Source organism: Streptopelia decaocto (genome assembly GCF_964273445.1).
Source record: "Streptopelia decaocto genome assembly, chromosome: 4".
NCBI classification, from domain to species: domain Eukaryota; kingdom Metazoa; phylum Chordata; class Aves; order Columbiformes; family Columbidae; genus Streptopelia; species Streptopelia decaocto.
The window spans coordinates 49,372,922-49,384,072 of record NC_138658.1 but is presented as its reverse complement, the minus strand read 5'-3'; the positions used below and the strand labels follow the sequence as shown (position 1 = coordinate 49,384,072).

Sequence of the window (11,151 nt, the reverse complement as noted above, 5' to 3'; positions counted from 1 at the left end):
ACTGCCGACATTTCTTATACCCTCCGTAATCCCAGCATTGCACATCCCAGCTGTCCTCCCCCATATTGAATCTTGTCATACTTCGCATAGCCTCAGCTCCTGAGCAGTTCCTGTTTTCTGAATCCATGTCCTACCAAATAAAAGGCAAAGAACCCCTACACCAACATTTGCTTTTTCTATTATTAACCAAGACAGCCTGCTAATGCTTGGGCACCAAATAAGCTAAACGAATGAATGAAAAGTTCAGAGGCCCAGATGTTTTCAGAATAAGATGGGGTGTTTGGTTCACACAATTGTTCTGCCCTGTTTTTTTTGTTTTCCTGCATGGTTCTTTCCTGTGGAGTGTAGGATATATTAACTTGCAGCCACAGAGTACTTGAAACGCATCTCCTGGATCAGCCTAGTACATCAGTGAAAGATGGCTAACAGTCTTCCTTTTCCTGTGCAGCTGTTGTTTGCAGAAAGGGATAATTTTTAAGTTGATTTATTTACCTTAGGCTTTTTTTCCCTTCTTCTCTTAATCAGTCAACATCAGCATACTAATTGTTACTAGTAGCTTTGAAACAATGAATAAACCTTATTGATACAATTAGAATTTTAATAGAAAAACATCCTTGATGTGCAGGTGGAAAGCTAAGGACATTTGTCCTCAGGAATGTTGATATCACAGAGTTACCAGTGTAAAAAAAAAAAAAAAAAAAAAAAAAAGAACAAAGATCCATGTATTCAGTTAGGGAAAAAAAAAAAAGTCCTCAACCTCATCTTTTAACATAAGAGACAAAATTTATATATGTTTTTCATGGTTTTAGTAAATCCCTACCTGCTGTAAATTATTGCTCATGCTCTCTTCAGACTGCCCACTGTGCTTGAACAGAGTGGTCTTCACTGGCACAGTCCCTTGCTTGCAGAAGGTGGGCTCAGGAGTCCCCCACACCTTTCAGCAAGGGAACAGAAAACATCAGGACAGGTACCCCTGCTGTCCTGGTCCTAAGAATCAGCTGCTGCAAAGACACCACTTTCATGCCACACCAGATAAAACGTCTTTTGCCTTCACAGATCAGGAAAACTTAACCTGTTATTGTATGTAAAACACCTCACTGAAGTGCTGCCTCCATCCACAGTACATAGTGCAGGGGCACTTCGGGAGGAGATCAGGCACAGCCTCACATCCTGAATATACTGTCCCTATTTTTCCATTTACTGGTGCTTCCTACAAAACTCCTCTTTCCCATTCACTGTTGTGGGTTTTTTTGTTTTTTTCTCTGTCTTACTGGTGGAGGCTGCCTCTCTGTGGCAGGAGCTTGTATGCAAGGAGGTTCTGCAGAATCCCCCTGCCTGCAGCCTCTGAAACATGTAAGAGCATTAGTACGCTCTTGGGACAATTTTCATGAACTTGCAACAAAACACTGGAAAGCACCTAAGCAACTCCTTGTTGTGTTATTAACCGAGGAGAACCATCCTGCATTGTGTTTGCCAAAAAGACATGGTATGAAGGGGCTTCACAAGGATGAAGAAGGATTGAGACACACGTGGCATTGAAAGCAAACAGAAGAGAGTGAGCTGGGAGACAGAGTTCAGGGTTTGCAGTGACTGTGGGCAAGAGCAGAAGAATGGCTGTGGTCTGTCTGTAGGGTGGAGAGGAAGGCAGGAGACCTGAATGGCCACCAGTCAAGCCTCCTCCAGAAATGAAGCAGCAGAGAATTGCTGGCAAGGCTAATGTTGCCCTGTGCCTGCTCCAAGATCTGAAGTATAAGATCTAGTGTATAGACTGCTGACTCGTAGAGGGGAAATGCGAAGCCTAGACCTAGGCTTCTTCCCTCTCTTTTTGGGTAGGGGGAAAGTGAGTTGCCTTAGGAGTGCAACCCAAACCAAACTGTACACAGATTGGGGAGCAAAGTTTGGGAAATTAACTTTCTGACAATTAAAGTCCCGCCAAGCTTTGCTTTGAGCATTTTAGTCTCTCCTTAGCTATAGCCCTGAACCTCTCTGGGGCTATGAAACTGATAAAAAACATTTTTGGCAGCCTGAGATCACCAAAAACCTTGATGCTCTGGGGAGTGATGAGGCCTCCTTTCTCTAGTCACTGCAGCACATTTCACCAGCAGAAGATTTCAAAGTGACTCGACCAGCAAAGGGTCAACATTTTGCTGTTGCAATAGAAACCTTCCCCACCAAATCTTTTTTGACTTTTAATGTACATCTGCCTTACAGGGATGAGTTTGGCTGTAAGCAGACATGAATCAGCTTTCCACTGAAGTATCTTCAGTGGGAAAATGCCCAAACATCAAGCTGGAAGAGCTTCTCAGGAAACATGCCTGTTTTGACATCTCACTTTGTCAGTGCTACACAATTTCTTGACTGCTGACCTCAGGGGCTTCTGGGGAGACCAGGCTGCCATGGCCCTCCGGGCAGGCGACGCTCACTGTCTCTAGCACGCTAACTTCAATAATCAAACCACAGAGACTGATAATTATCAGGGTGGTGGGGTGGGAGAGAAGGCCCAGTCAAACAAAATGTATCACAGCTCTGCTTTATAGCTCTCTTAGTTGATCATTATTGGCACAATACAGCAAACCGAAGTGTTAGCTTCTCCCACGAGGCAGTTTTTATAATTTCAAAAGGAAATAAAATGGAAAAAGCAGTTAATCCTCTGCTAATAATCAATGGCTGTTGCTCCATGGCCTATGAAAGGCAAGACTGTCTGCAGCACAGCAAGGACTTGGCAGGAGCCACCAGGACAGATAATGTTTCCCCTCTCAGAATAAGGAAAGCTGCTGTTTTTCCCTTTCCTGTTTCTTTACTTGGAGAAATCTGTTACTTCCTCTGAGGTTTACATCCTGATCTATGTAAATCTTTGAACTGTTCTCTTTAGCATTTCACTTGGGAAAACTCCTTGCTGAAAAATGAGGCTTTAGGAGCATGCAGTTCTCTTATGAAGAAAAAGCTTTGTCCTCAGCCTGTGGCCACAAAACATCTCTACTTCAGGCCTTGTGTGGATCCCACCATAAACAGGGACAGAAAGAAAAAGAAGGATATTCCCAGTTATGCCTGAAAGCCCTGTGAAAGAAAGGTGCAAGCAAAGGAGGGCTGCACATCAATTAATAAGCAACTAAAGGGTACAGCCCTGCAAAGAGAAAAGCCTCATTGTTAATAAGGACATAGTGGTGCAGCTGCTCCTAATGACTTGAGAACTCCCCAGCACTGGGGGTGGTTAGTGGGTGGGATCTTCTTCATCCCACTCCCATGTCCAAGGCTGCAGGTGCTGCCACCCAAGGTCTGAGTTCCCCTTCCTTTCCCTGTTCACCTGCTTCGCAGAGACAGACCAGCAGAAGCCCAGGGAGCTGGGGAATATGGTCCCCGCCCATAATGAGCCTCACTAGAGTGACACTTTAATTCAGGATGGGCTTTGCTTTGGGGAAATGCTGATAACTTGTCAATCACTGGGTGCTATCTCTGAAGTGAAGGCATGCCATGAGTGCTGCCAGAGACATATTTTCTCAGCGGGTTATAAATAATTGAATTCTGATGTTCAGGAGAGTCCTTTAGTTTCCTCTGTTTAAGCCCTCTGGGAGTTTTGTTGTTGTTCTCAGGCTCTCTGATTCCTGTTCCTGCCAGTAAGTAGTGAAGAAATCAGCTCTTTCTGAAAAGCTTGTGCTTTGGCACTGTATTGGCTGTCACTAATAGCATCTTCTTTATTATTTCTGTGACAGTTGTACCTGATAACCTTGAGGAGGGACCAGATATCTGGGCCACGTTCATCTTGCCTACCACTAGACATTGGCTGCAGTGGTAAGTGACTGCACCTGAACTTGATGCCTGGGTGCCCATCCTGCCTGAAGAGATCTCCTCAGCTGAGATCTCATAATCCATCTGGCCAAATCTAGCCAACTACTTCAGGCAAGAGTAATTGCTCTCTGTATTTTATTGACTCTGTTGACTCTAAAGGGTGTGTAGTCAACCAGATGGAATACAGATATGCCTCAGAGGTACCTAAAGTCAAGTAAGAGTCATCTCCCCCTTGTTACTCTGCTGTATATAACTATTACTTGATTGCTGACCCAAACATTTCCAAATCAAAGCTTCTAGTTTGCTATATTTAATGAAGTTTGCTTAAGTGCTTGAGAATTGTTTGCTTATAAATGTTGAAGTGCAGTGCAAGCCTTTAAGCTTGCAACGTAGGAGAAGCAGCGACAGTCCCTCACACCAGTTTCGACAATTCTGTGGTTCTGTCGGACTCTATTGTGTTATTTTAAATCTCCAAAATATGTTACAGCATGTGGGAAAGTTGCAAGAGACTCCTAGGGCTTGTGCTTATCTTCTTGCTGCAGAATGGCAGCTAAAAAGCTCCAGAAGAATGGCAGTGAAACTTGCTGCCAATAATTCTTTATTAATTCAGAGAGACTCAGGGCTCTGGTTACAGGTGCTTATTCAGAAACAATCACTTCACTCCAGTGTGCTGGGAGGAGTGAGCAACCACCACATGGGGCTGCAGTATTGCAGTAATTCTCCTATATTAGCTGTTGACATTGTCTGAAAGACAAAAGACATAGTTTTCAATGTGCTGGACTTTTTACTAAAAATGAGCAGTAATCTGCTACCATATCCTCTCTCCTGCTGCCTACTTCATACTCCATGGAGAACAGGAGCACAAGACTATAGCCTACATAGTCCAGTCATTGTTTCCTTTTCATGGGAAACAAGACTTGTCCGTCAGCCAAACAGCATTTGAACATCTCATATGACCTAACCAGATTTCCTCATGTCACGTGGCTGTGACCCAAACTTCAGGTGCAGAGAAAATAAGACAATTCCCTACCTTGGGGACACATCCAGGGGACCAAATTGCTGTCCTGGCTATAGCAAGTCATATCTCTGCACAGAGGTGTGTGATGTTTGGAATGAAAATTGTGCCTCAGTGAAAAAAGGGGAAGAGCTGGTGGGTCTGTAAGGATCTCAAATGGACCACACAGATTTTGCTTGCAAGCTGTATGTGATTTCCAGAAAACTCTGGCATCCACCGTGATAAGATTGGATTCTTAGTGCCTGGTAGTAACAGTAGACAAGCCAAACACAACCTGCCATTTTGCAGAAGCAGGAATTTGTTACCAGATGGTGTGAATGATGGTTATGTTACCACTGTCATGTCAACGGCTTGTTCCATATACTAGTCATATGTGGACTGATATATTTGTTAATAATTTCTGAATAAAAGAAGTTTCATTCATCTCTTTATACAGCCACTGTTGCTGGAAAGAAAATTGCTCACACACACTTCTTTCTGGCACATAAATTGATAGCTGGTCCAGCCAGAAGTGACAGTAAGACTCCTTAGTGCTACCTGCCTCTATAGAAAAACTAATCTAGCATATCAGGCTGTGATACTGGTGTAGATTTTTCGTGATGAATTAATTCCTGTTTATTACTGAAGGTGCTAGTGATTACTGAGGAACACTCACAATTTGTTCCAGCTCAAGGACCCTGTTCTTCACAAGAGGGATGATGGTTTGTGTTGGCCTGGTCTGAGTACAGGAAAAAGCAGTGTAGGTTCATTGAAAAGCAGGTAGTGGCACACTAACACTTTATCTTCCTTTGACAAGGCAGCTGGTTTTCCCAGCAGATTTGCTCTGTTTTGATTTCAGTGAAGCATCTGACATGGTGCCATACAAGAAATATCAATTAAGAGAGGAGCTGTAGCAGAACTATGACCTGCCTAAGCAGCTTGCTAAAGGGGAGATGAAACACAGGCTGCTGAGGGGGGGGATGCCCAAGACCACAGGGCAGTCACTAGAAGGGTTCATCAAGGATTGGTCTTTAATCAGTGGCTGCACATACCAGCAGCATGGAAAGGCCACTGCCAGTGGCATCGAGAGCTCGTGACTGAGCTTGGGCAAGATGCAAGGTAGAGAGGGATTTGGGACTGGCCAACAATGGGTCCACCAAGGCAACTGCTGTGCCACAGGTTCCTGCACCACCCACGCTGGGCAGAGCATACAGTGAATATAACCCACACTGTTAGACTTTTCATTGGGCCCTAGCTCAATAATGAATGTTGAGTCTGCAGCTTTGTACATGCAAATTACAAATTAATTTGTTCTGGGACATATTCAGGCCTGACTGGATAAAACCCAGAGCAACCTGATCTGAACTTACAGATCACCCTGCTTTGAGCAGGAGTTTGGACTAGATTATCTCCTAAGGTCTCTTCCCACTTAAATTATCCTATGTTCCTACTGTTGCTACTCTACTTTGCCTCTGTACTTATGATGACCTTTCCAAATGCATATCATATTTTAGACATTTCATATGCTGATCTGAATACTTCTTCCACTTTGGATACCATGAACTTCCACCTTCACCAGCATGGGGCGATACCAGCACACCAAGAGCTGATGGTGTTGCTGGCTGTGGAGCTCTACCTGCCACTGGCTTGCCCAGCAGGTGTGTCTAGGAAGATGGAGCAAGACTTATTGTCATCTTTTTTGAAGGCTGAGAGAGCTCAAATGACACATCTGGCATTACATGGTCACAATATAAATACAGAGAACTTGTCTCCAAATAAGGTACAAGGGACTTCCATGTATCTATGCTATATACAGTGTGCAGAAATGCAGACTTTACATTAATAACTTACATATTCCTTCAGGTATGTCACAGCAGCAATGACAGGAAATAATAAGGAGGAAAGCACACTAGTTTCGCTTATATTCTTATATTAATCCTTGCTTACACTTGTCCAGGAATTGCAAGCAGGTCTTTATTAGGGTTTTACAGATAATAGCTTCTGGCTTAACCTTGTTTTCTGGTCTTAAACTTTGCTTTCTGATCTTTCTTTAGCAACAGGTTACACTTAGATGAAGGAAAAAGCTTGGGAAGATATATCCATACCTTTTCTACCTCACTCTAGCCAGAAATGTCAGGAATTCACAAAAAAGCTGTAAGGCAGAGACTTCTGCCCAAATAACCCAGTGAAACAACAGCCTCTGAAGAAAGACCTGTAATAAAAGGATATCTTCATGTACTGGTGGATGGTGTCAGGCAATTATGGGCACAGCCTTGTATTATTGAGGTCATTAGCAACTCTGTGGTACCTCCTTTCCTGGAGGAGTGACCTGCAGCAGCTGGGCAGCCCGTGCCCCTCAGCATGCCAAGGGAGGGTGGCCTCCAGCAGAAACATGCACAAAACAATACCTTATTTTTTTAATGTTCATGTTCTGCTAATGTATTATGCCTGTGAGGCAGTTGTCTGTCTGAAAGCACATCCATTCCCATGGTATTAAAATTTCCTAAAAGCTATTGTGAGCCAAAGGTTTCTATAAACACCTTTTATTTTAAGATGAGGTAAATGAGTGATTTCTTTTTTTCCAAAATAGTAACCCCCAGTTAATGAAATTGTTGACTGCTGTGTAGCTAACACAAACAAAAGCTAAGACAAATATAAGACGTTTATTTAAACAAACTATGCCTTTTGGTAGAATAGCAGAGGAGGAAGCAGGCATCTTATTTACATCATTGCAGAGGGTCCAGTATCTTCCACTTAGCAGCAACATTAAGAGTAGTTCATACTCCTATGAGTAAGAGCTCCCCTTTGTCACCACCTGTTTCATATTTCCCCTTTCCCCTGGACAGCCTCTTTCTGCCCAGCAGCTGGACACAATGCAGCCCCAAAAGGCAGCAGCCAGTGCAGTGCTGTGCCTGGGTCTGCAACGTGCACACATTTATTTGTTTATTGTCTGCCGAGCACCTACTTGTTGCTCAGCTGCTAGACTAGGCTATACCAAGAACAGCTGATTACATTTGTTGACTTGTATATCCATGGGGAAATTCATTTGGGTCTCTTTTCTCCACCTAGTGACTGATTTTCATGGAACATAAAGGAATTTCATAACCCTGAGATTGCTAGCCCTCCATCAAACCTTGCCAGCAGGTTCAGAAGTTATTAGTGGGAGACTGTGTGATCACACACAATTTGTTTCTTAGGAAACCAGACTAAAAATAATCCATCTCAGTGGATATCTGAGGTTACCCACCTTCTGCCAGATAGCTTTCAAAATCCTGTTGAACTTGTTATTTTCAGATGTCTAAACAGAGGCATGGGTGATAAATGCCTGTCTTTATCTAACATGAATATTCACAGGTTTAGGTAGCTATATCCCTCCTCCTATTGGACCATTTCAGCTCTGTGTTTATGCTTGCTCCTGTTCTTGGATGGCAGCTTGTCTGTCATTTGTTTCTCGTCACTTCCAAAGTGGATCACTGAAATCTGCTCTAGCTGGAGTTGAATTTAAAAGGCATCCCTTTGATGTCCTGTCTTGTTTAGGATAGAGCTGTCCATCTTTTGCAGGTCACAGTGGATAACATATACAAATGAAATATATCGCCAGTAGCCAAATGCCACTCAGTCAAACCTAGTTTTGAAATAAGGAAGCTTTCTAGCTTAAAACTTCTAATTCTTTTTTAGTTGTTGATTAATAGACCCAAAACAGTCATCTACATAAACCCTTTCTGTTGCCTGAAACAAGTGCTTTGGTCACAAAATAAAACTGTACCTACATTTAGCTAACTTTGTTCTCCAGCTAGTCTGTCAAATGACAGTTTTATTCCATCTCTGGAACAATTACGTGGTATCTTGTTTAGAGTGAACTGAAACATTCAGTATTGAGGAATGTAGGAAATGTGCACATGCACATAGATATTACATGTCATACTCCTGTCCCAGAGCACCACCAGTGTTCATGAGCTACCTGGAACTGCCCATAATATTTCCCATTTGACCCCGTAGTCCTGTTTTTTTCTTAGCACCCTGTACTCAGACCTCTCTTTACTTGCTGTATTCTGTGTTTTCTACAGCCCTTCTGACTGTTTCTACCCCACCTGAGGTGGCCAACCAAGCTCTGCACCAGCTTTATCACCAGCCCTTGTGCTGCGGACTGCACCAACATCCAGCTCTGCCATGGCTCTTGCAGTAAAGGACCAGAGAAGGAGACAGCTCAGGTGAGAGCAGAAAGCATAGCAAAATGTTCCCAAAAACCCCATTGGCCAGGAAGGGCTGTAGGATTTGCACTTGCTTTGCACAGAAAAATAACATCGGAGGAGGCACATCCACCAGTAGGCAAATGTTATCATAAAGGTGGCACTGGTCAAATGCCTCTGTTTTTGTCAGGGTAGGACAAAAAGAAGCCACCTAAATTTGCAAGAGACAGTCTGCAGATAGACTTGAGACCAAACTGTCCAAGTGAAAGTGAGTAACCACAGGTGAAAGGCTGCCCAGAGAGGTGGTAGATGACCTATCCCTACAGCCATTCAAGGCCAGGCTGCACGGGGCTCTGAGCAACCTGATCTAGTTGAAGATGTCCCTGCTTATTGCAGGGGCGGTGGACTAGATGACCTCTGGAGGTCTCTTCCAACTCAAACTATTGTATAATTCTATGAAATTCCTACCTTGGAATAGGAATGTTCTGGATGTTTTCAGGGAAAGAATAGACTAACATCTTCTAGGGCTAGTCTAGGTATAATTGACACCTTAGAGGGCCAATCAAATCCCCACAGAGGGTTTAATAAAAGGATCTTTGCTCAACTCCATCCCTATATTTCCCTATTTTGTGTTTCTTCAGTTTTTCTATCCTAAGGAAGGATCAAATACAGAAAGTTGGACATGGCATAATTTGTGTGCAGGTGTAGGGCAATCCTTTCATGCCTAATGATTTCCAAAGACTGAAAAGGAAGGGAAAATAAGATAATGCAGAGAACAAAAAGGAGCCTGAGAAACGGTGATAAAATCTTTTAAGTATGGAATGGGGAAACTTCTGGGGAATTAAAAGTAGATGGAAAGCAATTATGAATACGGGAGCCCTGCCGTACCGCCACTAGATGGCTCTGCAGCCCCGGGAAAGCTCCCCTCGCTGGGCAGCCCGCCTCCTCCCGGGGGAAATCAAACTAGTAAAGGGACGCAACGGTGAGGAGGATGCTTTCAGCCTGTCTTTATTAAAGAGGAGCAGCATTACAACTGCAGATCTTGTCTTCTAAACGAAGGACTACTACTACTGACTTAATATGTCATAGATAATTTGAACACTAAGTATTGCCTTTTTTTTTTTTTTTTTTTTTTTTACATGAGAATCACCACTTCTTAGTTTTAGCAGATCTGATTTGCACTGATGATATAGAGCTTATAGCACAGTCCATACAGTACTGGCAGAATGAAGCATTTTAGTAAGAATCACTCATGTCATATCAGGTATGACCAGTTTCACAGAAGGGCAGTGAGCTGATGTGGTACAAGGACACAGAGAGAACTGAATGCAGTTTGAGTGTGGGTAAATTTCATAACCTGGCTTCAATATAAAATTTTTAAACAACAAGCAATGCAACTCCATTAATATATATGTTTATTGCCAAAACAAAAAAAGTTAGATCAACTTTCCTTTGTAAGCTTTTTACTTGTATCAGAGAGGTGGAAGAAGGTCCACTGAAGTTAGAGTTTTCTAGTTTATGTTACGAAACGGCAGTGCTCAGAAAAAGCATTAGCATGAAGGTAATTAAATTTTGGAAGAACCCAGTTTCACTTGGCACAGAGACTGTCCTTGGCATATTAAGCTACTGAAGACTTCCTCAGATTTTTGCCACTTTCCAGTTATCTTTCCTTATTTTTGTTGGTCTCCTGGTAGGGAGCTACACATTTATCAGGCTATCCAAACCACTGCTGCTAGGGAAGGTCACCTTCCTTTTCTGCTGTTCTTCTTTTGTCACCTCACTCTGAAAGCTGTCACTGGCTTCCTGTCTCTTGGGGCGTTATATGAAATCTCTATTTTCTTGTTTTCAGGGGCTTATCTGCTATCATCTCGGTGTATCCAGGTACCATATTTTATGAAGAGGAATTATACAGGCTTACATAAATGGCTTATTTTTTAGAAGATCATTAAAGCTCCTAATGCAAATATTTGCCAGTCACATGAATGATGTGCCTGATTGGTATCTAAATTTGTTATTTACGTTGTGATTTAGAAATCAAAGTTTTCTCATTGTACTACTTAAACATCTGGTTGAGAGAGAAACATTTCTTCAGATTATGAAGTTTAAAATCTCTATGATTACCATATCCAGGTAGAGTTTCTCTTAGTTTTGTATCTATTACCTGTTGTGTTCTGCAATAAT

General features: G+C 42.7%; 1 long non-coding RNA gene across 1 annotated transcript in view; it reads right to left on the bottom strand.

The window, feature by feature from the left end:
• Positions 1–4,314: 4,314 nt before the first annotated feature.
• The window catches only part of LOC309439198, a 29,574-nt gene continuing 22,737 nt past the window's right edge, over positions 4,315–11,151 (bottom strand). The window contains exon 4 of the long non-coding RNA XR_014183938.1: positions 4,315–4,530. This is a non-coding gene — a long non-coding RNA (uncharacterized lncRNA). The remainder of the gene's footprint in view (positions 4,531–11,151) is intronic.